Here is a 26,566-nt window from a genome sequence, read left to right as displayed (position 1 = left end):
GCAAGCCATAGGGCAATGAATTTTAAAAGAAAATGAGATGGGATGAGCTGGTCTTATCTGTCTTCACTGGGGATAAGTGTAGTGAACTGGTAAACAGAGATCCCGAGCTACATAACGCCTGCTGGAGGTGGGATATTTTCTGGCTGGTCAGTGGATGTCACCTATGCAAATTTGTAGCGGAGTATTGTATGCTGTTAAATGTCTCTCAGAGTACCACCATGCGTTTATATTAATTTTTGCTGCAATGTAGAAACTCAAGTAGCAACTTTCAAAAAAATGACATGTTGCTTGAATATGATGTTCCTAACACTTTATTGTTAAGTACCATAGTGTATTGAATATCACTTTAATATGAAAAGGAACTTGATAATTCCTGATGTTGAGTTGTCTGAATTGAGATTTAGGACTATACTTTCAGGGATCATTTCTATAGTTTTTGACTGTTGGAATGTGCTCGAAGGCGTCCAAACTCACCAATCACGATGAAGAGCTAAAGTGGTTTCTCCTGAGCATGAATTGAGTGTTCAGTTCTACTTTGGTAGTAACTGTTTGCTGTTGATGACTGTTCCTGTTTTCACTTATGTGATGGTTGGTGGGAGAAAACACAAACTGAGTGATTGTATTTAACTTCACAAAGTAATTGATAGACTTGTGCATTGAAGTGTTGGGCTTCTGCATACAAGTTATTGTCAGATTCTGGTGTTTGCTTTGTAGGTTTGAATTGTGAAAATTGTCAGGAACTGGCAATTGGTTGCTTTTGAAATATTTGTAAAATCATTTTATGGAAGCGTTGATTGTACCATTTTTTATCAGCTTTGTTTTGAAATCTGATTGACAGCTAATCTCAAACACTGACTCTTCTTAAACCCCATTTGCGATTCCTACCTTTAGCTTTGCAATCCTGTTTCACAAGCTAAATCTACCCATCCCTTTTACTAAGCTCCTAACCCTAGTAAGTAATCACCGTTTGGGCCATCTGTCCATCTTTGGTGCCTGTTCAGCTTCCATCCAACTGAAATCATTTTAGAGGGTTGACCGTACACCTGAATTTGTTTTTGCATTACCTCCAAACGGACAAACCACTGAGGCACAGGCAAAAAATGTGGTTTAGCCTGCTGCTCATCCCCAAACCTTCGGGTTCCGAACCCTCCCGCTTCTCCTGGAGAGCTCTTCTTGCAGATTTTAGTAGTTACTTTTATGCACTGCTACGTTTTCCAGGTATTAGGAGAGAGGTAAGATGCTCAATAATTAGGCTTCTCGTCTAGTTGGCAAGCCATAGGGCAATGAATTTTAAAAGAAAATGAGATGGGATGAGCTGGTCTTATCTGTCTTCACTGGGGATAAGTGTAGTGAACTGGTAAACAGAGATCCCGAGCTACATAACGCCTGCTGGAGGTGGGATATTTTCTGGCTGGTCAGTGGATGTCACCTATGCAAATTTGTAGCGGAGTATTGTATGCTGTTAAATGTCTCTCAGAGTACCACCAATGCGTTTATATTGATTTTTGCTGCAATGTAGAAACTCAAGTAGCAACTTTCAAAAAAATGACATGTTGCTTGAATATGATGTTCCTAACACTTTATTGTTAAGTACCATAGTGTATTGAATATCACTTTAATATGAAAAGGAGCTTGATAATTCCTGATGTTGAGTTGTCTGAATTGAGATTTAGGACTATACTTTCAGGGATCATTTCTATAGTTTTTGACTGTTGGAATGTGCTCGAAGGTGTCCAAACTCACCAATCACGATGAAGAGCTAAAGTGGTTTCTCCTGAGCATGAATTGAGTGTTCAGTTCTACTTTGGTAGTAACTGTTTGCTGTTGATGACTGTTCCTGTTTTCACTTATGTGATGATTGGCGGGAGATACACAAACTGAGTGATTGTATTTTACTTTACAAAAGAATTTATAGATTTGTGCATTGAAGTGTTGGGCTTCTGCATACATGTTATTGTCAGATTCTGGTGTTTGCTGTGTAGGTTTGAATTGTGAAAATTGTCAGGAACTAGCAATTGGTTTCTTTTGAAAAATTCGTAAGATCATTTTATGGAAGTGTTGATTGTACCATTTTTTATCAGATTTGTTTTGAAATCTAAATTAACAGCTAATCTCAAACACTGACTCTTCTTAAACCCCATTTGCGATTCCTACCTTTAGCTTTGCAATCCTGTTTCACAAGCTAAATCTACCCATCCCTTTTACTAAGCTCCTATCCCTAGTAAGTAATCACCGTTTGGGCCATCTGTCCATCTTTGGTGCCTGTTCAGCTTCCATCCAACTGAAATCATTTTAGAGGGTTGACCGTATACCTGAATTTGTTTTTGCATTACCTCCAAACGGACAAACCACTGAGGCACAGGCAAAAAATGTGGTTTAGCCTGCTGCTGATCCCCAAACCTTCGGGTTCCGAACCCTCCCGCTTCTCCTGGAGAGCTCTTCTTGCAGATTTTAGTAGTTACTTTTATGCACTGCTACGTTTTCCAGGTATTAGGAGAGAGGTAAGATGCTCAATAATTAGGCTTCTCGTCTAGTTGGCAAGCCATAGGGCAATGAATTTTAAAAGAAAATGAGATGGGATGAGCTGGTCTTATCTGTCTTCACTGGGGATAAGTGTAGTGAACTGGTAAACAGAGATCCCGAGCTACATAACGCCTGCTGGAGGTGGGATATTTTCTGGCTGGTCAGTGGATGTCACCTATGCAAATTTGTAGCGGAGTATTGTATGCTGTTAAATGTCTCTCAGAGTACCACCATGCGTTTATATTAATTTTTGCTGCAATGTAGAAACTCAAGTAGCAACTTTCAAAAAAATGACATGTTGCTTGAATATGATGTTCCTAACACTTTATTGTTAAGTACCATAGTGTATTGAATATCACTTTAATATGAAAAGGAACTTGATAATTCCTGATGTTGAGTTGTCTGAATTGAGATTTAGGACTATACTTTCAGGGATCATTTCTATAGTTTTTGACTGTTGGAATGTGCTCGAAGGCGTCCAAACTCACCAATCACGATGAAGAGCTAAAGTGGTTTCTCCTGAGCATGAATTGAGTGTTCAGTTCTACTTTGGTAGTAACTGTTTGCTGTTGATGACTGTTCCTGTTTTCACTTATGTGATGGTTGGTGGGAGAAAACACAAACTGAGTGATTGTATTTAACTTCACAAAGTAATTGATAGACTTGTGCATTGAAGTGTTGGGCTTCTGCATACAAGTTATTGTCAGATTCTGGTGTTTGCTTTGTAGGTTTGAATTGTGAAAATTGTCAGGAACTGGCAATTGGTTGCTTTTGAAATATTTGTAAAATCATTTTATGGAAGCGTTGATTGTACCATTTTTTATCAGCTTTGTTTTGAAATCTGATTGACAGCTAATCTCAAACACTGACTCTTCTTAAACCCCATTTGCGATTCCTACCTTTAGCTTTGCAATCCTGTTTCACAAGCTAAATCTACCCATCCCTTTTACTAAGCTCCTAACCCTAGTAAGTAATCACCGTTTGGGCCATCTGTCCATCTTTGGTGCCTGTTCAGCTTCCATCCAACTGAAATCATTTTAGAGGGTTGACCGTACACCTGAATTTGTTTTTGCATTACCTCCAAACGGACAAACCACTGAGGCACAGGCAAAAAATGTGGTTTAGCCTGCTGCTCATCCCCAAACCTTCGGGTTCCGAACCCTCCCGCTTCTCCTGGAGAGCTCTTCTTGCAGATTTTAGTAGTTACTTTTATGCACTGCTACGTTTTCCAGGTATTAGGAGAGAGGTAAGATGCTCAATAATTAGGCTTCTCGTCTAGTTGGCAAGCCATAGGGCAATGAATTTTAAAAGAAAATGAGATGGGATGAGCTGGTCTTATCTGTCTTCACTGGGGATAAGTGTAGTGAACTGGTAAACAGAGATCCCGAGCTACATAACGCCTGCTGGAGGTGGGATATTTTCTGGCTGGTCAGTGGATGTCACCTATGCAAATTTGTAGCGGAGTATTGTATGCTGTTAAATGTCTCTCAGAGTACCACCAATGCGTTTATATTGATTTTTGCTGCAATGTAGAAACTCAAGTAGCAACTTTCAAAAAAATGACATGTTGCTTGAATATGATGTTCCTAACACTTTATTGTTAAGTACCATAGTGTATTGAATATCACTTTAATATGAAAAGGAGCTTGATAATTCCTGATGTTGAGTTGTCTGAATTGAGATTTAGGACTATACTTTCAGGGATCATTTCTATAGTTTTTGACTGTTGGAATGTGCTCGAAGGCGTCCAAACTCACCAATCACGATGAAGAGCTAAAGTGGTTTCTCCTGAGCATGAATTGAGTGTTCAGTTCTACTTTGGTAGTAACTGTTTGATGTTGATGACTGTTCCTGTTTTCACTTATGTGATGATTGGCGGGAGATACACAAACTGAGTGATTGTATTTTACTTTACAAAATAATTTATAGATTTGTGCATTGAAGTGTTGGGCTTCTGCATACATGTTATTGTCAGATTCTGGTGTTTGCTGTGTAGGTTTGAATTGTGAAAATTGTCAGGAACTAGCAATTGGTTTCTTTTGAAAAATTCGTAAGATCATTTTATGGAAGTGTTGATTGTACCATTTTTTATCAGATTTGTTTTGAAATCTAAATTAACAGCTAATCTCAAACACTGACTCTTCTTAAACCCCATTTGCGATTCCTACCTTTAGCTTTGCAATCCTGTTTCACAAGCTAAATCTACCCATCCCTTTTACTAAGCTCCTATCCCTAGTAAGTAATCACCGTTTGGGCCATCTGTCCATCTTTGGTGCCTGTTCAGCTTCCATCCAACTGAAATCATTTTAGAGGGTTGACCGTATACCTGAATTTGTTTTTGCATTACCTCCAAACGGACAAACCACTGAGGCACAGGCAAAAAATGTGGTTTAGCCTGCTGCTGATCCCCAAACCTTCGGGTTCCGAACCCTCCCGCTTCTCCTGGAGAGCTCTTCTTGCAGATTTTAGTAGTTACTTTTATGCACTGCTACGTTTTCCAGGTATTAGGAGAGAGGTAAGATGCTCAATAATTAGGCTTCTCGTCTAGTTGGCAAGCCATAGGGCAATGAATTTTAAAAGAAAATGAGATGGGATGAGCTGGTCTTATCTGTCTTCACTGGGGATAAGTGTAGTGAACTGGTAAACAGAGATCCCGAGCTACATAACGCCTGCTGGAGGTGGGATATTTTCTGGCTGGTCAGTGGATGTCACCTATGCAAATTTGTAGCGGAGTATTGTATGCTGTTAAATGTCTCTCAGAGTACCACCATGCGTTTATATTAATTTTTGCTGCAATGTAGAAACTCAAGTAGCAACTTTCAAAAAAATGACATGTTGCTTGAATATGATGTTCCTAACACTTTATTGTTAAGTACCATAGTGTATTGAATATCACTTTAATATGAAAAGGAACTTGATAATTCCTGATGTTGAGTTGTCTGAATTGAGATTTAGGACTATACTTTCAGGGATCATTTCTATAGTTTTTGACTGTTGGAATGTGCTCGAAGGCGTCCAAACTCACCAATCACGATGAAGAGCTAAAGTGGTTTCTCCTGAGCATGAATTGAGTGTTCAGTTCTACTTTGGTAGTAACTGTTTGCTGTTGATGACTGTTCCTGTTTTCACTTATGTGATGGTTGGTGGGAGAAAACACAAACTGAGTGATTGTATTTAACTTCACAAAGTAATTGATAGACTTGTGCATTGAAGTGTTGGGCTTCTGCATACAAGTTATTGTCAGATTCTGGTGTTTGCTTTGTAGGTTTGAATTGTGAAAATTGTCAGGAACTGGCAATTGGTTGCTTTTGAAATATTTGTAAAATCATTTTATGGAAGCGTTGATTGTACCATTTTTTATCAGCTTTGTTTTGAAATCTGATTGACAGCTAATCTCAAACACTGACTCTTCTTAAACCCCATTTGCGATTCCTACCTTTAGCTTTGCAATCCTGTTTCACAAGCTAAATCTACCCATCCCTTTTACTAAGCTCCTAACCCTAGTAAGTAATCACCGTTTGGGCCATCTGTCCATCTTTGGTGCCTGTTCAGCTTCCATCCAACTGAAATCATTTTAGAGGGTTGACCGTACACCTGAATTTGTTTTTGCATTACCTCCAAACGGACAAACCACTGAGGCACAGGCAAAAAATGTGGTTTAGCCTGCTGCTCATCCCCAAACCTTCGGGTTCCGAACCCTCCCGCTTCTCCTGGAGAGCTCTTCTTGCAGATTTTAGTAGTTACTTTTATGCACTGCTACGTTTTCCAGGTATTAGGAGAGAGGTAAGATGCTCAATAATTAGGCTTCTCGTCTAGTTGGCAAGCCATAGGGCAATGAATTTTAAAAGAAAATGAGATGGGATGAGCTGGTCTTATCTGTCTTCACTGGGGATAAGTGTAGTGAACTGGTAAACAGAGATCCCGAGCTACATAACGCCTGCTGGAGGTGGGATATTTTCTGGCTGGTCAGTGGATGTCACCTATGCAAATTTGTAGCGGAGTATTGTATGCTGTTAAATGTCTCTCAGAGTACCACCAATGCGTTTATATTGATTTTTGCTGCAATGTAGAAACTCAAGTAGCAACTTTCAAAAAAATGACATGTTGCTTGAATATGATGTTCCTAACACTTTATTGTTAAGTACCATAGTGTATTGAATATCACTTTAATATGAAAAGGAGCTTGATAATTCCTGATGTTGAGTTGTCTGAATTGAGATTTAGGACTATACTTTCAGGGATCATTTCTATAGTTTTTGACTGTTGGAATGTGCTCGAAGGTGTCCAAACTCACCAATCACGATGAAGAGCTAAAGTGGTTTCTCCTGAGCATGAATTGAGTGTTCAGTTCTACTTTGGTAGTAACTGTTTGATGTTGATGACTGTTCCTGTTTTCACTTATGTGATGATTGGCGGGAGATACACAAACTGAGTGATTGTATTTTACTTTACAAAATAATTTATAGATTTGTGCATTGAAGTGTTGGGCTTCTGCATACATGTTATTGTCAGATTCTGGTGTTTGCTGTGTAGGTTTGAATTGTGAAAATTGTCAGGAACTAGCAATTGGTTTCTTTTGAAAAATTCGTAAGATCATTTTATGGAAGTGTTGATTGTACCATTTTTTATCAGATTTGTTTTGAAATCTAAATTAACAGCTAATCTCAAACACTGACTCTTCTTAAACCCCATTTGCGATTCCTACCTTTAGCTTTGCAATCCTGTTTCACAAGCTAAATCTACCCATCCCTTTTACTAAGCTCCTATCCCTAGTAAGTAATCACCGTTTGGGCCATCTGTCCATCTTTGGTGCCTGTTCAGCTTCCATCCAACTGAAATCATTTTAGAGGGTTGACCGTATACCTGAATTTGTTTTTGCATTACCTCCAAACGGACAAACCACTGAGGCACAGGCAAAAAATGTGGTTTAGCCTGCTGCTGATCCCCAAACCTTCGGGTTCCGAACCCTCCCGCTTCTCCTGGAGAGCTCTTCTTGCAGATTTTAGTAGTTACTTTTATGCACTGCTACGTTTTCCAGGTATTAGGAGAGAGGTAAGATGCTCAATAATTAGGCTTCTCGTCTAGTTGGCAAGCCATAGGGCAATGAATTTTAAAAGAAAATGAGATGGGATGAGCTGGTCTTATCTGTCTTCACTGGGGATAAGTGTAGTGAACTGGTAAACAGAGATCCCGAGCTACATAACGCCTGCTGGAGGTGGGATATTTTCTGGCTGGTCAGTGGATGTCACCTATGCAAATTTGTAGCGGAGTATTGTATGCTGTTAAATGTCTCTCAGAGTACCACCATGCGTTTATATTAATTTTTGCTGCAATGTAGAAACTCAAGTAGCAACTTTCAAAAAAATGACATGTTGCTTGAATATGATGTTCCTAACACTTTATTGTTAAGTACCATAGTGTATTGAATATCACTTTAATATGAAAAAGAACTTGATAATTCCTGATGTTGAGTTGTCTGAATTGAGATTTAGGACTATACTTTCAGGGATCATTTCTATAGTTTATGACTGTTGGAATGTGCTCAAAGGTGTCCAAACTCACCAATCACGATGAAGAGCTAAAGTGGTTTCTCCTGAGCATGAATTGAGTGTTCAGTTCTACTTTGGTAGTAACTGTTTGCTGTTGATGACTGTTCCTGTCTTCACTTATGTGATGATTGGCGGGAGAAAACACAAACTGAGTGATTGTATTTAACTTTACAAAATAATTTATAGATTTGTGCATTGAAGTGTTGGGCTTCTGCATGCATGTTATTGTCAGATTCTGGTGTTTGCTGTGTAGGTTTGAATTGTGAAAATTGTCAGGAACTAGCAATTGGTTGCTTTTGAAAAATTCGTAAAATCATTTTATGGAAGCGTTGATTGTACCATTTTTTATCAGATTTGTTTTGAAATCTAAATTAACAGTTAATCTCAAACACTGACTCTTCTTAAACCCCATTTGCGATTCCTACCTTTAGCTTTGCAATCCTGTTTCACAAGCTAAAAAATGTGGTTTAGCCTGCTGCTGATCCCCAAACCTTCGGGTTCCGAACCCTCCCGCTTCTCCTGGAGAGCTCTTCTTGCAGATTTTAGTAGTTACTTTTATGCACTGCTACGTTTTCCAGGTATTAGGAGAGAGGTAAGATGCTCAATAATTAGGCTTCTCGTCTAGTTGGCAAGCCATAGGGCAATGAATTTTAAAAGAAAATGAGATGGGATGAGCTGGTCTTATCTGTCTTCACTGGGGATAAGTGTAGTGAACTGGTAAACAGAGATCCCGAGCTACATAACGCCTGCTGGAGGTGGGATATTTTCTGGCTGGTCAGTGGATGTCACCTATGCAAATTTGTAGCGGAGTATTGTATGCTGTTAAATGTCTCTCAGAGTACCACCATGCGTTTATATTGATTTTTGCTGCAATGTAGAAACTCAAGTAGCAACTTTCAAAAAAATGACATGTTGCTTGAATATGATGTTCCTAACACTTTATTGTTAAGTACCATAGTGTATTGAATATCACTATAATATGAAAAGGAGCTTGATAATTCCTGATGTTGAGTTGTCTGAATTGAGATTTAGGACTATACTTTTTCTGGGATCATTTCTATAGTTTTTGACTGTTGGAATGTGCTTGAAGGTGTCCAAACTCACCAATCACGATGAAGAGCTAAAGTGGTTTCTCCTGAGCATGAATTGAGTGTTCAGTTCTACTTTGGTAGTAACTGTTTGCTGTTGATGACTGTTCCTGTCTTCACTTATGTGATGGTTGGTGGGAGAAAACACAAACTGAGTGATTGTATTTAACTTTACAAAATAATTTTTAGATTTGTGCATTGAAGTGTTGGGCTTCTGCATACATGTTATTGTCAGATTCTGGTGTTTGCTGTGTAGGTTTGAATTGTGAAATTTGTCAGGAACTAGCAATTGGTTGCTTTTGAAAAATTCGTAAAATCATTTTATAGAAGCGTTGATTGTACCATTTTTTATCAGATTTGTTTTGAAATCTAAATTAACAGCTAATCTCAAACACTGACTCTTCTTAAACCCCATTTGCGATTCCTACCTTTAGCTTTGCAATCCTGTTTCACAAGCTAAAAAATGTGGTTTAGCCTGCTGCTGATCCCCAAACCTTCGGGTTCCGAACCCTCCCGCTTCTCCTGGAGAGCTCTTCTTGCAGATTTTAGTAGTTATTTTTATGCACTGCTACGTTTTCCAGGTATTAGGAGAGAGGTAAGATGCTCAATAATTAGGCTTCTCGTCTAGTTGGTAAGCCATAGGGCAATACATTTTAAAAGAAAATGAGATGGGATGAGCTGGTCTTATCTGTCTTCACTGGGGATAAGTGTAGTGAACTGGTAAACAGAGATCCCGAGCTACATAACACCTGCTGGAGGTGGGATATTTTCTGGCTGGTCAGTGGATGTCACCTATGCAAATTTGTAGCGGAGTATTGTATGCTGCTAAATGTCTCTCAGAGTACCACCATGCGTTTATATTGATTTTTTCTGCAATGTAGAAACTCAAGTAGCAACTTTCAAAAAAATGACATGTTGCTTGAATATGATGTTCCTAACACTTTATTGTTAAGTACCATAGTGTATTGAATATCACTCTAATATGAAAAGGAGCTTGATAATTCCTGATGTTGAGTTGTCAGAATTGAGATTAAGGACTATACTTTCAGGGATCACTTCTATAGTTTTTGACTGTTGGAATGTGCTCGAAAGTGTCCAAACTCACCAATCACGATGAAGAGCTAAAGTGGATTCTCCTGAGCATGAATTGAGTGTTCAGTTCTACTTTGGTAGTAACTGTTTGCTGTTGATGACTGTTCCTGTCTTCACTTATGTGATGATTGGCGGGAGAAAACACAAACTGAGTGATTGTATTTAACTTCACAAAATAATTGATAGACTTGTGCATTGAAGTGTTGGGCTTCTGCATACATGTTATTGTCAGATTCTGGTGTTTGCTGTGTAGGTTTGAATTGTGAAAATTGTCAGGAACTAGCAATTGGTTGCTTTTGAAAAACTCGTTAAATCATTTTATGGAAGCGTTGATTGTACTATTTTTTATCAGCTTTGTTTTGAAATCTGATTGACAGCTAATCTCAAACACTGACTCTTCTTAAACCCCATTTGCGATTCCTACCTTTAGCTTTGCAATCCTGTTTCACAAGCTAAATCTACCCATCCCTTTTACTAAGCTCCTAACCCTAGTAAGTAATCACCGTTTGGGCCATCTGTCCATCTTTGGTGCCTGTTCAGCTTCCATCCAACTGAAATCATTTTAGAGAGTTGACCGTACACCTGAATTTGTTTTTGCATTACCTCCAAACGGACAAACCACTGAGGCACAGGCAAAAAATGTGGTTTAGCCTGCTGCTGATCCCCAAACCTTCGGGTTCCGAACCCTCCCGCTTCTCCTGGAGAGCTCTTCTTGCAGATTTTAGTAGTTACTTTTATGCACTGCTACGTTTTCCAGGTATTAGGAGAGAGGTAAGATGCTCAATAATTAGGCTTCTCGTCTAGTTGGCAAGCCATAGGGCAATGAATTTTAAAAGAAAATGAGATGGGATGAGCTGGTCTTATCTGTCTTCACTGGGGATAAGTGTAGTGAACTGGTAAACAGAGATCCCGAGCTACATAACGCCTGCTGGAGGTGGGATATTTTCTGGCTGGTCAGTGGATGTCACCTATGCAAATTTGTAGCGGAGTATTGTATGCTGTTAAATGTCTCTCAGAGTACCACCATGCGTTTATATTGATTTTTGCTGCAATGTAGAAACTCAAGTAGCAACTTTCAAAAAAATGACATGTTGCTTGAATATGATGTTCCTAACACTTTATTGTTAAGTACCATAGTGTATTGAATATCACTCTAATATGAAAAGGAGCTTGATAATTCCTGATGTTGAGTTGTCCTAATTGAGATTTAGGACTATACTTTCAGGGATCATTTCTATAGTTTTTGACTTTTGGAATGTGTTTGAAAGTGTCCAAACTCACCAATCACGATGAAGAACTAAAGTGGTTTCTCCTGAGCATGAATTGAGTGTTCAGTTCTACTTTGGTAGTAACTGTTTGCTGTTGATGACTGTTCCTGTCTTCACTTATGTGATGATTGGCGGGAGAAAACACAAACTGAGTGATTGTGTTTAACTTTACAAAATAATTGATAGATTTGTGCATAGAAGTGTTGGGCTTCTGCATACATGTTATTGTCAGATTCTGGTGTTTGCTGTGTAGGTTTGAATTGTGAAAATTGTCAGGAACTAGCAATTGGTTGCTTTTGAAAAATTCTTAAAATCATTTTATGGAAGCGTTGATTGTACCATTTTTTATCAGCTTTGTTTTGAAATCTGATTGACAGCTAATCTCACCTCTTCTTAAACCCCATTTGCGATTCCTACCTTTAGCTTTGCAATCCTGTTTCACAAGCTAAATCTACCCATCCCTTTTACTAAGCTCCTAACCCTAGTAAGTAATCACCGTTTGGGCCATCTGTCCATCTTTGGTGCCTGTTCAGCTTCCATCCAACTGAAATCATTTTAGAGGGTTGACCGTACACCTGAATTTGGTTTTGCATTACCTCCAAACGGACAAACCACTGAGGCACAGGCAAAAAATGTGGTTTAGCCTGCTGCTGATCCCCAAACCTTCGGGTTCCGAACCCTCCCGCTTCTCCTGGAGAGCTCTTCTTGCAGATTTTAGTAGTTACTTTTATGCACTGCTACGTTTTCCAGGTATTAGGAGAGAGGTAAGATGCTCAATAATTAGGCTTCTCGTCTAGTTGGCAAGCCATAGGGCAATGAATTTTAAAAGAAAATGAGATGGGATGAGCTGGTCTTATCTGTCTTCACTGGGGATAAGTGTAGTGAACTGGTAAACAGAGATCCCAAGCTACATAACGCCTGCTGGAGGTGGGATATTTTCTGGCTGGTCAGTGGATGTCACCTATGCAAATTTGTAGCGGAGTATTGTATGCTGTTAAATGTCTCTCAGAGTACCACCATGCGTTTATATTGATTTTTGCTGCAATGTAGAAACTCAAGTAGCAACTTTCAAAAAAATGACATGTTGCTTGAATATGATGTTCCTAACACTTTATTGTTAAGTACCATAGTGTATTGAATATCACTTTAATATTAAAAGGAGCTTGATAATTCCTGATGTTGAGTTGTCAGAATTGAGATATAGGACTATACTTTCAGGGATCATTTCTATAGTTTTTCACTGTTGGAATGTGCTCGAAGGTGTCCAAACTCACCAATCACGATGAAGAGCTAAAGTGGATTCTCCTGAGCATGAATTGAGTGTTCAGTTCTACTTTGGTAGTAACTGTTTGCTGTTGATGACTGTTCCTGTCTTCACTTATGTGATGATTGGTGGGAGATACACAAACTGAGTGATTGTATTTAACTTTACAAAAGAATTTATAGATTTGTGCATTGAAGTGTTGGGCTTCTGCATACATGTTATTGTCAGATTCTGGTGTTTGCTGTGTAGGTTTGAATTGTGAAAATTGTCAGGAACTAGCAATTGGTTTCTTTTGAAAAATTCGTAAGATCATTTTATGGAAGTGTTGATTGTACCATTTTTTATCAGATTTGTTTTGAAATCTGAATTAACAGCTAATCTCAAACACTGACTCTTCTTAAACCCCATTTGCGATTCCTACCTTTAGCTTTGCAATCCTGTTTCACAAGCTAAATCTACCCATCCCTTTTACTAAGCTCCTAACCCTAGTAAGTAATCACCGTTTGGGCCATCTGTCCATCTTTGGTGCCTGTTCAGCTTCCATCCAACTGAAATCATTTTAGAGGGTTGACCGTATACCTGAATTTGTTTTTGCATTACCTCCAAACGGACAAACCACTGAGGCACAGGCAAAAAATGTGGTTTAGCCTGCTGCTGATCCCCAAACCTTCGGGTTCCGAACCCTCCCGCTTCTCCTGGAGAGCTCTTCTTGCAGATTTTAGTAGTTACTTTTATGCACTGCTACGTTTTCCAGGTATTAGGAGAGAGGTAAGATGCTCAATAATTAGGCTTCTCGTCTAGTTGGCAAGCCATAGGGCAATGAATTTTAAAAGAAAATGAGATGGGATGAGCTGGTCTTATCTGTCTTCACTGGGGATAAGTGTAGTGAACTGGTAAACAGAGATCCCGAGCTACATAACGCCTGCTGGAGGTGGGATATTTTCTGGCTGGTCAGTGGATGTCACCTATGCAAATTTGTAGCGGAGTATTGTATGCTGTTAAATGTCTCTCAGAGTACCACCATGCGTTTATATTAATTTTTGCTGCACTGTAGAAACTCAAGTAGCAACTTTCAAAAAAAATGACATGTTGCTTGAATATGATGTTCCTAACACTTTATTGTTAAGTACCATAGTGTATTGAATATCACTTTAATATGAAAAGGAGCTTGATAATTCCTGATGTTGAGTTGTCTGAATTTAGATTTAGGACTATACTTTCAGGGATAATTTCTATAGTTTATGACTGTTGGAATGTGCTCGAAGGTGTCCAAACTCACCAATCACGATGAAGAGCTAAAGTGGTTTCTCCTGAGCATGAATTGAGTGTTCAGTTCTACTTTGGTAGTAACTGTTTGCTGTTGATGACTGTTCCTGTCTTCACTTATGTGATGATTGGTGGGAGAAAACACAAACTGAGTGATTGTATTTAACTTTACAAAATAATTTATAGATTTGTGCATTGAAGTGTTGGGCTTCTGCATACATGTTATTGTCAGATTCTGGTGTTTGCTGTGTAGGTTTGAATTGTGAAAATTGTCAGGAACTAGCAATTGGTTGCTTTTGAAAAATTCGTAAAATCATTTTATGGAAGCGTTGATTGTACCATTTTTTTATCAGATTTGTTTTGAAATCTAAATTAACAGCTAATCTCAAACACTGACTCTTCTTAAACCCCATTTGCGATTCCTACCTTTAGCTTTGCAATCCTGTTTCACAAGCTAAAAAATGTGGTTTAGCCTGCTGCTGATCCCCAAACCTTCGGGTTCCGAACCCTCCCGCTTCTCCTGGAGAGCTCTTCTTGCAGATTTTAGTAGTTACTTTTATGCACTGCTACGTTTTCCAGGTATTAGGAGAGAGGTAAGATGCTCAATAATTAGGCTTCTCGTCTAGTTGGCAAGCCATAGGGCAATGAATTTTAAAAGAAAATGAGATGGGATGAACTGGTCTTATCTGTCTTCACTGGGGATAAGTGTAGTGAACTGGTAAACAGAGATCCCGAGCTACATAACGCCTGCTGGAGGTGGGATATTTTCTGGCTGGTCAGTGGATGTCACCTATGCAAATTTGTAGCGGAATATTGTATGCTGTTAAATGTCTCTCAGAGTACCACCATGCGTTTATATTGATTTTTGCTGCAATGTAGAAACTCAAGTAGCAACTTTCAAAAAAATGACATGTTGCTTGAATATGATGTTCCTAACACTTTATTGTTAAGTACCATAGTGTATTGAATATCACTGTAATATGAAAAGGAGCTTGATAATTCCTGATGTTGAGTTGTCTGAATTGAGATTTAGGACTATACTTTCAGGGATCATTTCTATAGTTTTTGACTGTTGGAATGTGCTCGAAGGTGTCCAAACTCACCAATCACGATGAAGAGCTAAAGTGGTTTCTCCTGAGCATGAATTGAGTGTTCAGTTCTACTTTGGTAGTAACTGTTTGCTGTTGATGACTGTTCCTGTCTTCACTTATGTGATGGTTGGTGGGAGAAAACACAAACTGAGTGATTGTATTTAACTTTACAAAATAATTTTTAGATTTGTGCATTGAAGTGTTGGGCTTCTGCATACATGTTATTGTCAGATTCTGGTGTTTGCTGTGTAGGTTTGAATTGTGAAAATTGTCAGGAACTAGCAATTGGTTGCTTTTGAAAAACTCGTTAAATCATTTTATGGAAGCGTTGATTGTACCATTTTTTATCAGCTTTGTTTTGAAATCTGATTGACAGCTAATCTCAAACACTGACTCTTCTTAAACCCCATTTGCGATTCCTACCTTTAGCTTTGCAATCCTGTTTCACAAGCTAAATCTACCCATCCCTTTTACTAAGCTCCTAACCCTCGTAAGTAATCACCGTTTGGGCCATCTGTCCATCTTTGGTGCCTGTTCAGCTTCCATCCAACTGAAATCATTTTAGAGGGTTGACCGTACACCTGAATTTGTTTTTGCATTACCTCCAAACGGACAAACCACTGAGGCACAGGCAAAAAATGTGGTTTAGTCTGCTGCTGATCCCCAAACCTTCGGGTTCCGAACCCTCCCGCTTCTCCTGGAGAGCTCTTCTTGCAGATTTTAGTAGTTACTTTTATGCACTGCTACGTTTTCCAGGTATTAGGAGAGAGGTAAGATGCTCAATAATTAGGCTTCTCGTCTAGTTGGCAAGCCATAGGGCAATGAATTTTAAAAGAAAATGAGATGGGATGAGCTGGTCTTATCTGTCTTCACTGGGGATAAGTGTAGTGAACTGGTAAACAGAGATCCCGAGCGCCTGCTGGAGGTGGGATATTTTCTGGCTGGTCAGTGGATGTCACCTATGCAAATTTGTAGCGGAGTATTGTATGCTGTTAAATGTCTCTCAGAGTACCACCATGCGTTTATATTGATTTTTGCTGCAATGTAGAAACTCAAGTAGCAACTTTCAAAAAAATGACATGTTGCTTGAATATGATGTTCCTAACACTTTATTGTTAAGTACCATAGTGTATTGAATATCACTCTAATATGAAAAGGAGCTTGATAATTCCTGATGTTGAGTTGTCATAATTGAGATTTAGGACTATACTTTCAGGGATCATTTCTATAGGTTTTGACTTTTGGAATGTGTTTGAAAGTGTCCAAACTCACCAATCACGATGAAGAACTAAAGTGGTTTCTCCTGAGCATGAATTGAGTGTTCAGTTCTACTTTGGTAGTAACTGTTTGCTGTTGATGACTGTTCCTGTCTTCACTTATGTGATGATTGGCGGGAGAAAACACAAACTGAGTGATTGTGTTTAACTTTACAAAATAATTGATAGATTTGTGCATAGAAGTGTTGGGCTTCTGCATACATGTTATTGTCAGATTCTGGTGTTTGCTGTGTAGGTTTGAATTGTGAAAATTGTCAGGAACTAGCAATTGGTTGCTTTTGAAAAATTCTTAAAATCATTTTATGGAAGCGTTGATTGTACCATTTTTTATCAGCTTTGTTTTGAAATCTGATTGACAGCTAATCTCACCTCTTCTTAAACCCCATTTGCGATTCCTACCTTTAGCTTTGCAATCCTGTTTCACAAGCTAAATCTACCCATCCCTTTTACTAAGCTCCTAACCCTAGTAAGTAATCACCGTTTGGGCCATCTGTCCATCTTTGGTGCCTGTTCAGCTTCCATCCAACTGAAATCATTTTAGAGGGTTGACCGTACACCTGAATTTGGTTTTGCATTACCTCCAAACGGACAAACCACTGAGGCACAGGCAAAAAATGTGGTTTAGCCTGCTGCTGATCCCCAAACCTTCGGGTTCCGAACCCTCCCGCTTCTCCTGGAGAGCTCTTCTTGCAGATTTTAGTAGTTACTTTTATGCACTGCTACGTTTTCCAGGTATTAGGAGAGAGGTAAGATGCTCAATAATTAGGCTTCTCGTCTAGTTGGCAAGCCATAGGGCAATGAATTTTAAAAGAAAATGAGATGGGATGAGCTGGTCTTATCTGTCTTCACTGGGGATAAGTGTAGTGAACTGGTAAACAGAGATCCCGAGCGCCTGCTGGAGGTGGGATATTTTCTGGCTGGTCAGTGGATGTCACCTATGCAAATTTGTAGCGGAGTATTGTATGCTGTTAAATGTCTCTCAGAGTACCACCATGCGTTTATATTGATTTTTGCTGCAATGTTGAAACTCAAGTAGCAACTTTCAAAAAAATGACATGTTGCTTGAATATGATGTTCCTAACAGTTTATTGTTAAGTACCATAGTGTATTGAATATCACTCTAATATGAAAAGGAGCTTGATAATTCCTGATGTTGAGTTGTCAGAATTGAGATAAAGGACTATACTTTCAGGGATCATTTCTATAGTTTTTGACTGTTGGAATGTGCTCGAAAGTGTCCAAACTCACCAATCACGATGAAGAGCTAAAGTGGTTTCTCCTGAGCATGAATTGAGTGTTCAGTTCTACTTTGGTAGTAACTGTTTGCTGTTGATGACTGTTCCTGTCTTCACTTATGTGATGATTGGTGGGAGAAAACACAAACTGAGTGATTGTATTTAACTTCACAAAATAATTGATAGACTTGTGCATTGAAGTGTTGGGCTTCTGCATACATGTTATTGTCAGATTCTGGTGTTTGCTGTGTAGGTTTGAATTGTGAAAATTGTCAGGAACTAGCAATTGGTTGCTTTAGAAATATTTGTAAAATCATTTTATGGAAGCGTTGATTGTACCATTTTTTATCAGCTTTGTTTTGAAATCTGATTGACAGCTAATCTCAAACACTGACTCTTCTTAAACCCCATTTGCGATTCCTACCTTTAGCTTTGCAATCCTGTTTCACAAGCTAAATCTACCCATCCCTTTTACTAAGCTCCTAACCCTAGTAAGTAATCACCGTTTGGGCCATCTGTCCATCTTTGGTGCCTGTTCAGCTTCCATCCAACTGAAATCATTTTAGAGGGTTGACCGTACACCTGAATTTGGTTTTGCATTACCTCTAAACGGACAAACCACTGAGGCACAGGCAAAAAATGTGGTTTAGCCTGCTGCTGATCCCCAAACCTTTGGGTTCCGAACCCTCCCGCTTCTCCTGGAGAGCTCTTCTTGCAGATTTTAGTAGTTACTTTTATGCACTGCTACGTTTTCCAGGTATTAGGAGAGAGGTAAGATGCTCAATAATTAGGCTTCTCGTCTAGTTGGCAAGCCATAGGGCAATGAATTTTAAAAGAAAATGAGATGGGATGAGCTGGTCTTATCTGTCTTCACTGGGGATAAGTGTAGTGAACTGGTAAACAGAGATCCCAAGCTACATAACGCCTGCTGGAGGTGGGATATTTTCTGGCTGGTCAGTGGATGTCACCTATGCAAATTTGTAGCGGAGTATTGTATGCTGTTAAATGTCTCTCAGAGTACCACCATGCGTTTATATTGATTTTTGCTGCAATGTAGAAACTCAAGTAGCAACTTTCAAAAAAATGACATGTTGCTTGAATATGATGTTCCTAACACTTTATTGTTAAGTACCATAGTGTATTGAATATCACTCTAATATGAAAAGGAGCTTGATAATTCCTGATGTTGAGTTGTCAGAATTGAGATTAAGGACTATACTTTCAGGGATCAGTTCTATAGATTTTGACTGTTGGAATGTGCTCGAAAGTGTCCAAACTCACCAATCACGATGAAGAGCTAAAGTGGATTCTCCTGAGCATGAATTGAGTGTTCAGTTCTACTTTGGTAGTAACTGTTTGCTGTTGATGACTGTTCCTGTCTTCACTTATGTGATGATTGGTGGGAGAAAACACAAACTGAGTGATTGTATTTAACTTCACAAAATAATTGATAGACTTGTGCATTGAAGTGTTGGGCTTCTGCATACATGTTATTGTCAGATTCTGGTGTTTGCTGTGTAGGTTTGAATTGTGAAAATTGTCAGGAACTAGCAATTGGTTGCTTTTGAAATATTTGTAAAATCATTTTATGGAAGCGTTGATTGTACCATTTTTTATCAGCTTTGTTTTGAAATCTGATTGACAGCTAATCTCAAACACTGACTCTTCTTAAACCCCATTTGCGATTCCTACCTTTAGCTTTGCAATCCTGTTTCACAAGCTAAATCTACCCATCCCTTTTACTAAGCTCCTAACCCTAGTAAGTAATCACCGTTTGGGCCATCTGTCCATCTTTGGTGCCTGTTCAGCTTCCATCCAACTGAAATCATTTTAGAGGGTTGACCGTACACCTGAATTTGTTTTTGCATTACCTCCAAACGGACAAACCACTGAGGCACAGGCAAAAAATGTGGTTTAGCCTGCTGCTCATCCCCAAACCTTCGGGTTCCGAACCCTCCCGCTTCTCCTGGAGAGCTCTTCTTGCAGATTTTAGTAGTTACTTTTATGCACTGCTACGTTTTCCAGGTATTAGGAGAGAGGTAAGATGCTCAATAATTAGGCTTCTCGTCTAGTTGGCAAGCCATAGGGCAATGAATTTTAAAAGAAAATGAGATGGGATGAGCTGGTCTTATCTGTCTTCACTGGGGATAAGTGTAGTGAACTGGTAAACAGAGATCCCGAGCTACATAACGCCTGCTGGAGGTGGGATATTTTCTGGCTGGTCAGTGGATGTCACCTATGCAAATTTGTAGCGGAGTATTGTATGCTGTTAAATGTCTCTCAGAGTACCACCAATGCGTTTATATTGATTTTTGCTGCAATGTAGAAACTCAAGTAGCAACTTTCAAAAAAATGACATGTTGCTTGAATATGATGTTCCTAACACTTTATTGTTAAGTACCATAGTGTATTGAATATCACTTTAATATGAAAAGGAGCTTGATAATTCCTGATGTTGAGTTGTCTGAATTGAGATTTAGGACTATACTTTCAGGGATCATTTCTATAGTTTTTGACTGTTGGAATGTGCTCGAAGGTGTCCAAACTCACCAATCACGATGAAGAGCTAAAGTGGTTTCTCCTGAGCATGAATTGAGTGTTCAGTTCTACTTTGGTAGTAACTGTTTGCTGTTGATGACTGTTCCTGTCTTCACTTATGTGATGATTGGTGGGAGATACACAAACTGAGTGATTGTATTTAACTTTACAAAAGAATTTATAGATTTGTGCATTGAAGTGTTGGGCTTCTGCATACATGTTATTGTCAGATTCTGGTGTTTGCTGTGTAGGTTTGAATTGTGAAAATTGTCAGGAACTAGCAATTGGTTTCTTTTGAAAAATTCGTAAGATCATTTTATGGAAGTGTTGATTGTACCATTTTTTATCAGATTTGTTTTGAAATCTAAATTAACAGCTAATTTCAAACACTGACTCTTCTTAAACCCCATTTGCGATTCCTACCTTTAGCTTTGCAATCCTGTTTCACAAGCTAAATCTACCCATCCCTTTTACTAAGCTCCTAACCCTAGTAAGTAATCACCGTTTGGGCCATCTGTCCATCTTTGGTGCCTGTTCAGCTTCCATCCAACTGAAATCATTTTAGAGGGTTGACCGTATACCTGAATTTGTTTTTGCATTACCTCCAAACGGACAAACCACTGAGGCACAGGCAAAAAATGTGGTTTAGCCTGCTGCTGATCCCCAAACCTTCGGGTTCCGAACCCTCCCGCTTCTCCTGGAGAGCTCTTCTTGCAGATTTTAGTAGTTACTTTTATGCACTGCTACGTTTTCCAGGTATTAGGAGAGAGGTAAGATGCTCAATAATTAGGCTTCTCGTCTAGTTGGCAAGCCATAGGGCAATGAATTTTAAAAGAAAATGAGATGGGATGAGCTGGTCTTATCTGTCTTCACTGGGGATAAGTGTAGTGAACTGGTAAACAGAGATCCCGAGCTACATAACGCCTGCTGGAGGTGGGATATTTTCTGGCTGGTCAGTGGATGTCACCTATGCAAATTTGTAGCGGAGTATTGTATGCTGTTAAATGTCTCTCAGAGTACCACCATGCGTTTATATTAATTTTTGCTGCAATGTAGAAACTCAAGTAGCAACTTTCAAAAAAAATGACATGTTGCTTGAATATGATGTTCCTAACACTTTATTGTTAAGTACCATAGTGTATTGAATATCACTTTAATATGAAAAGGAGCTTGATAATTCCTGATGTTGAGTTGTCTGAATTTAGATTTAGGACTATACTTTCAGGGATAATTTCTATAGTTTATGACTGTTGGAATGTGCTCGAAGGTGTCCAAACTCACCAATCACGATGAAGAGCTAAAGTGGTTTCTCCTGAGCATGAATTGAGTGTTCAGTTCTACTTTGGTAGTAACTGTTTGCTGTTGATGACTGTTCCTGTCTTCACTTATGTGATGATTGGCGGGAGAAAACACAAACTGAGTGATTGTATTTAACTTTACAAAATAATTTATAGATTTGTGCATTGAAGTGTTGGGCTTCTGCATACATGTTATTGTCAGATTCTGGTGTTTGCTGTGTAGGTTTGAATTGTGAAAATTGTCAGGAACTAGCAATTGGTTGCTTTTGAAAAATTCGTAAAATCATTTTATGGAAGCGTTGATTGTACCATTTTTTATCAGATTTGTTTTGAAATCTAAATTAACAGCTAATCTCAAACACTGACTCTTCTTAAACCCCATTTGCGATTCCTACCTTTAGCTTTGCAATCCTGTTTCACAAGCTAAAAAATGTGGTTTAGCCTGCTGCTGATCCCCAAACCTTCGGGTTCCGAACCCTCCCGCTTCTCCTGGAGAGCTCTTCTTGCAGATTTTAGTAGTTACTTTTATGCACTGCTACGTTTTCCAGGTATTAGGAGAGAGGTAAGATGCTCAATAATTAGGCTTCTCGTCTAGTTGGCAAGCCATAGGGCAATGAATTTTAAAAGAAAATGAGATGGGATGAACTGGTCTTATCTGTCTTCACTGGGGATAAGTGTAGTGAACTGGTAAACAGAGATCCCGAGCTACATAACGCCTGCTGGAGGTGGGATATTTTCTGGCTGGTCAGTGGATGTCACCTATGCAAATTTGTAGCGGAGTATTGTATGCTGTTAAATGTCTCTCAGAGTACCACCATGCGTTTATATTGATTTTTGCTGCAATGTAGAAACTCAAGTAGCAACTTTCAAAAAAAATGACATGTTGCCTGAATATGATGTTCCTAACACTTTATTGTTAAGTACCATAGTGTATTGAATATCACTCTAATATGAAAAGGAGCTTGATAATTCCTGATGTTGAGTTGTCAGAATTGAGATTTAGGATTATACTTTCAGGGATTGTTTCTATAGTTTTTGACTGTTGGAATGTGCTTGAAAGTGTCCAAACTCACCAATCACGATGAAGAGCTAAAGTGGTTTCTCCTGAGCATGAATTGAGTGTTCAGTTCTATTTTGGTAGTAACTGTTTGCTGTTGATGGCTGTTCCTGTCTTCACTTATGTGATGATTGGTGGGAGAAAACACAAACTGAGTGATTGTATTTAACTTTACAAAATAATTTATAGATGTGTGCATTGAAGTGTTGGGCTTCTGCATACATGTTATTGTCAGATTCTGGTGTTTGCTGTGTAGGTTTGAATTGTGAAAATTGTCAGGAACTAGCAATTGGTTGCTTTTGAAAAATTCGTAAAATCATTTTATGGAAGGGTTGATTGTACCATTTTTTATCAGATTTGTTTTGAAATCTGATTGACAGCTAATCTCAAACACTGACTCTTCTTAAACCCCATTTGCGATTCCTACCTTTAGCTTTGCAATCCTGTTTCACAAGCTAAATCTACCCATCCCTTTTACTAAGCTTCTAACCCTAGTAAGTAATCACCGTTTGGGCCATCTGTCCATCTTTGGTGCCTGTTCAGCTTCCATCCAACTGAAATCATTTTAGAGGGTTGACCGTACACCTCAATTTGGTTTTGCATTACCTCCAAACGGACAAACCACTGAGGCACAGGCAAAAAATGTGGTTTAGCCTGCTGCTGATCCCCAAACCTTCGGGTTCCGAACCCTCCCGCTTCTCCTGGAGAGCTCTTCTTGCAGATTTTAGTAGTTACTTTTATGCACTGCTACGTTTTCCAGGTATTAGGAGAGAGGTAAGATGCTCAATAATTAGGCTTCTCGTCTAGTTGGCAAGCCATAGGGCAATGCGTTTTAAAAGAAAATGAGATGGGATGAGCTGGTCTTATCTGTCTTCACTGGGCATAAGTGTAGTGAACTGGTAAACAGAGATCCCGAGCTACATAACACCTGCTGGAGGTGGGATATTTTCTGGCTGGTCAGTGGATGTCACCTATGCAAATTTGTAGCGGAGTATTGTATGCTGTTAAATGTCTCTCAGAGTACCACCATGCGTTTATATTGATTTTTGCTGCAATGTAGAAACTCAAGTAGCAACTTTCAAAAAAAATGACATGTTGCCTGAATATGATGTTCCTAACACTTTATTGTTAAGTACCATAGTGTATTGAATATCACTCTAATATGAAAAGGAGCTTGATAATTCCTGATGTTGAGTTGTCAGAATTGAGATTTAGGATTATACTTTCAGGGATTGTTTCTATAGTTTTTGACTGTTGGAATGTGCTTGAAAGTGTCCAAACTCACCAATCACGATGAAGAGCTAAAGTGGTTTCTCCTGAGCATGAATTGAGTGTTCAGTTCTATTTTGGTAGTAACTGTTTGCTGTTGATGGCTGTTCCTGTCTTCACTTATGTGATGATTGGTGGGAGAAAACACAAACTGAGTGATTGTATTTAACTTTACAAAATAATTTATAGATGTGTGCATTGAAGTGTTGGGCTTCTGCATACATGTTATTGTCAGATTCTGGTGTTTGCTGTGTAGGTTTGAATTGTGAAAATTGTCAGGAACTAGCAATTGGTTGCTTTTGAAATATTTGTAAAATCATTTTATGGAAGCGTTGATTGTACCATTTTTTATCAGCTTTGTTTTGAAATCTGATTGACAGCTAATCTCAAACACTGACTCTTCTTAAACCCCATTTGCGATTCCTACCTTTAGCTTTGCAATCCTGTTTCACAAGCTAAATCTACCCATCCCTTTTACTAAGCTCCTAACCCTAGTAAGTAATCACCGTTTGGGCCATCTGTCCATCTTTGGTGCCTGTTCAGCTTCCATCCAACTGAAATCATTTTAGAGGGTTGACCGTATACCTGAATTTGTTTTTGCATTACCTCCAAACGGACAAACCACTGAGGCACAGGCAAAAAATGTGGTTTAGCCTGCTGCTGATCCCCAAACCTTCGGGTTCCGAACCCTCCCGCTTCTCCTGGAGAGCTCTTCTTGCAGATTTTAGTAGTTACTTTTATGCACTGCTACGTTTTCCAGGTATTAGGAGAGAGGTAAGATGCTCAATAATTAGGCTTCTCGTCTAGTTGGCAAGCCATAGGGCAATGAATTTTAAAAGAAAATGAGATGGGATGAGCTGGTCTTATCTGTCTTCACTGGGGATAAGTGTAGTGAACCGGTAAACAGAGATCCCGAGCTACATAACGCCTGCTGGAGGTGGGATATTTTCTGGCTGGTCAGTGGATGTCACCTATGCAAATTTGTAGCGGAGTATTGTATGCTGTTAAATGTCTCTCAGAGTACCACCATGCGTTTATATTGATTTTTGCTGCAATGTAGAAACTCAAGTAGCAACTTTCAAAAAAATGACATGTTGCTTGAATATGATGTTCCTAACACTTTATTGTTAAGTACCATAGTGTATTGAATATCACTGTAATATGAAAAGGAGCTTGATAATTCCTGATGTTGAGTTGTCTGAATTGAGATTTAGGACTATACTTTCAGGGATCATTTCTATAGTTTTTGACTGTTGGAATGTGCTCGAAGGTGTCCAAACTCACCAATCACGATGAAGAGCTAAAGTGGTTTCTCCTGAGCATGAATTGAGTGTTCAGTTCTACTTTGGTAGTAACTGTTTGCTGTTGATGACTGTTCCTGTCTTCACTTATGTGATGGTTGGTGGGAGAAAACACAAACTGAGTGATTGTATTTAACTTTACAAAATAATGTATAGATTTGTGCATTGAAGTGTTGGGCTTCTGCATACATGTTATTGTCAGATTCTGGTGTTTGCTGTGTAGGTTTGAATTGTGAAATTTGTCAGGAACTAGCAATTGGTTGCTTTTGAAAAATTCGTAAAATCATTTTATAGAAGCGTTGATTGTACCATTTTTTATCAGATTTGTTTTGAAATCTAAATTAACAGCTAATCTCAAACACTGACTCTTCTTAAACCCCATTTGCGATTCCTACCTTTAGCTTTGCAATCCTGTTTCACAAGCTAAAAAATGTGGTTTAGCCTGCTGCTGATCCCCAAACCTTCGGGTTCCGAACCCTCCCGCTTCTCCTGGAGAGCTCTTCTTGCAGATTTTAGTAGTTATTTTTATGCACTGCTACGTTTTCCAGGTATTAGGAGAGAGGTAAGATGCTCAATAATTAGGCTTCTCGTCTAGTTGGTAAGCCATAGGGCAATACATTTTAAAAGAAAATGAGATGGGATGAGCTGGTCTTATCTGTCTTCACTGGGGATAAGTGTAGTGAACTGGTAAACAGAGATCCCGAGCTACATAACGCCTGCTGGAGGTGGGATATTTTCTGGCTGGTCAGTGGATGTCACCTATGCAAATTTGTAGCGGAATATTGTATGCTGTTAAATGTCTCTCAGAGTACCACCATGCGTTTATATTGATTTTTGCTGCAATGTAGAAACTCAAGTAGCAACTTTCAAAAAAATGACATGTTGCTTGAATATGATGTTCCTAACACTTTATTGTTAAGTACCATAGTGTATTGAATATCACTGTAATATGAAAAGGAGCTTGATAATTCCTGATGTTGAGTTGTCTGAATTGAGATTTAGGACTATACTTTCAGGGATCATTTCTATAGTTTTTGACTGTTGGAATGTGCTCGAAGGTGTCCAAACTCACCAATCACGATGAAGAGCTAAAGTGGTTTCTCCTGAGCATGAATTGAGTGTTCAGTTCTACTTTGGTATTAACTGTTTGCTGTTGATGACTGTTCCTGTCTTCACTTATGTGATGGTTGGTGGGAGAAAACACAAACTGAGTGATTGTATTTAACTTTACAAAATAATTTTTAGATTTGTGCATTGAAGTGTTGGGCTTCTGCATACATGTTATTGTCAGATTCTGGTGTTTGCTGTGTAGGTTTGAATTGTGAAAATTGTCAGGAACTAGCAATTGGTTGCTTTTGAAAAACTCGTTAAATCATTTTATGGAAGCGTTGATTGTACCATTTTTTATCAGCTTTGTTTTGAAATCTGATTGACAGCTAATCTCAAACAC

At 38.8% G+C, this 26,566-nt stretch overlaps 1 protein-coding gene and 22 non-coding genes across 30 annotated transcripts in view; all 23 read left to right on the top strand.

The window, feature by feature from the left end:
* TEX14 (testis expressed 14, intercellular bridge forming factor) overlaps positions 1 to 26,566 on the top strand; it is a 477,154-nt gene that overhangs the window by 163,674 nt on the left and 286,914 nt on the right. The gene's annotated exons all lie outside the window — the stretch shown is intronic.
* LOC137554875 (small nucleolar RNA U3) lies at positions 403 to 618 on the top strand. The gene has a single exon (XR_011027591.1). It is a non-coding gene; the product is annotated as a small nucleolar RNA U3 (small nucleolar RNA).
* LOC137554940 (small nucleolar RNA U3) lies at positions 1,672 to 1,886 on the top strand. The gene has a single exon (XR_011027653.1). It is a non-coding gene; the product is annotated as a small nucleolar RNA U3 (small nucleolar RNA).
* Positions 2,940 to 3,155, top strand: LOC137554874 (small nucleolar RNA U3). Its single transcript, XR_011027590.1, has one exon. It is a non-coding gene; the product is annotated as a small nucleolar RNA U3 (small nucleolar RNA).
* LOC137554995 (small nucleolar RNA U3) lies at positions 4,209 to 4,423 on the top strand. Its single transcript, XR_011027705.1, has one exon. It is a non-coding gene; the product is annotated as a small nucleolar RNA U3 (small nucleolar RNA).
* LOC137554872 (small nucleolar RNA U3) lies at positions 5,477 to 5,692 on the top strand. The gene has a single exon (XR_011027588.1). It is a non-coding gene; the product is annotated as a small nucleolar RNA U3 (small nucleolar RNA).
* LOC137554991 (small nucleolar RNA U3) lies at positions 6,746 to 6,960 on the top strand. The gene has a single exon (XR_011027701.1). It is a non-coding gene; the product is annotated as a small nucleolar RNA U3 (small nucleolar RNA).
* Positions 8,014 to 8,229, top strand: LOC137554822 (small nucleolar RNA U3). The gene has a single exon (XR_011027539.1). It is a non-coding gene; the product is annotated as a small nucleolar RNA U3 (small nucleolar RNA).
* On the top strand, positions 9,103 to 9,320 carry LOC137554920 (small nucleolar RNA U3). Its single transcript, XR_011027634.1, has one exon. It is a non-coding gene; the product is annotated as a small nucleolar RNA U3 (small nucleolar RNA).
* Positions 10,194 to 10,409, top strand: LOC137554899 (small nucleolar RNA U3). Its single transcript, XR_011027614.1, has one exon. It is a non-coding gene; the product is annotated as a small nucleolar RNA U3 (small nucleolar RNA).
* Positions 11,462 to 11,677, top strand: LOC137554834 (small nucleolar RNA U3). The gene has a single exon (XR_011027551.1). It is a non-coding gene; the product is annotated as a small nucleolar RNA U3 (small nucleolar RNA).
* LOC137554953 (small nucleolar RNA U3) lies at positions 12,723 to 12,937 on the top strand. The gene has a single exon (XR_011027665.1). It is a non-coding gene; the product is annotated as a small nucleolar RNA U3 (small nucleolar RNA).
* Positions 13,992 to 14,207, top strand: LOC137554869 (small nucleolar RNA U3). The gene has a single exon (XR_011027585.1). It is a non-coding gene; the product is annotated as a small nucleolar RNA U3 (small nucleolar RNA).
* Positions 15,082 to 15,297, top strand: LOC137554856 (small nucleolar RNA U3). The gene has a single exon (XR_011027572.1). It is a non-coding gene; the product is annotated as a small nucleolar RNA U3 (small nucleolar RNA).
* LOC137554881 (small nucleolar RNA U3) lies at positions 16,342 to 16,557 on the top strand. The gene has a single exon (XR_011027596.1). It is a non-coding gene; the product is annotated as a small nucleolar RNA U3 (small nucleolar RNA).
* Positions 17,595 to 17,810, top strand: LOC137554837 (small nucleolar RNA U3). Its single transcript, XR_011027554.1, has one exon. It is a non-coding gene; the product is annotated as a small nucleolar RNA U3 (small nucleolar RNA).
* Positions 18,863 to 19,078, top strand: LOC137554956 (small nucleolar RNA U3). The gene has a single exon (XR_011027668.1). It is a non-coding gene; the product is annotated as a small nucleolar RNA U3 (small nucleolar RNA).
* LOC137554928 (small nucleolar RNA U3) lies at positions 20,132 to 20,346 on the top strand. The gene has a single exon (XR_011027641.1). It is a non-coding gene; the product is annotated as a small nucleolar RNA U3 (small nucleolar RNA).
* On the top strand, positions 21,401 to 21,616 carry LOC137554871 (small nucleolar RNA U3). Its single transcript, XR_011027587.1, has one exon. It is a non-coding gene; the product is annotated as a small nucleolar RNA U3 (small nucleolar RNA).
* Positions 22,491 to 22,706, top strand: LOC137554982 (small nucleolar RNA U3). The gene has a single exon (XR_011027692.1). It is a non-coding gene; the product is annotated as a small nucleolar RNA U3 (small nucleolar RNA).
* On the top strand, positions 23,760 to 23,975 carry LOC137554980 (small nucleolar RNA U3). Its single transcript, XR_011027691.1, has one exon. It is a non-coding gene; the product is annotated as a small nucleolar RNA U3 (small nucleolar RNA).
* Positions 25,028 to 25,243, top strand: LOC137554855 (small nucleolar RNA U3). The gene has a single exon (XR_011027571.1). It is a non-coding gene; the product is annotated as a small nucleolar RNA U3 (small nucleolar RNA).
* On the top strand, positions 26,117 to 26,332 carry LOC137554890 (small nucleolar RNA U3). The gene has a single exon (XR_011027605.1). It is a non-coding gene; the product is annotated as a small nucleolar RNA U3 (small nucleolar RNA).

This window comes from Hyperolius riggenbachi, chromosome 2 (assembly GCF_040937935.1).
Source record: "Hyperolius riggenbachi isolate aHypRig1 chromosome 2, aHypRig1.pri, whole genome shotgun sequence".
Classification (NCBI taxonomy): domain Eukaryota; kingdom Metazoa; phylum Chordata; class Amphibia; order Anura; family Hyperoliidae; genus Hyperolius; species Hyperolius riggenbachi.
The sequence above is the reverse complement of the archived record's forward strand: the minus strand, read 5'-3'. Positions and strand labels throughout refer to the sequence as shown.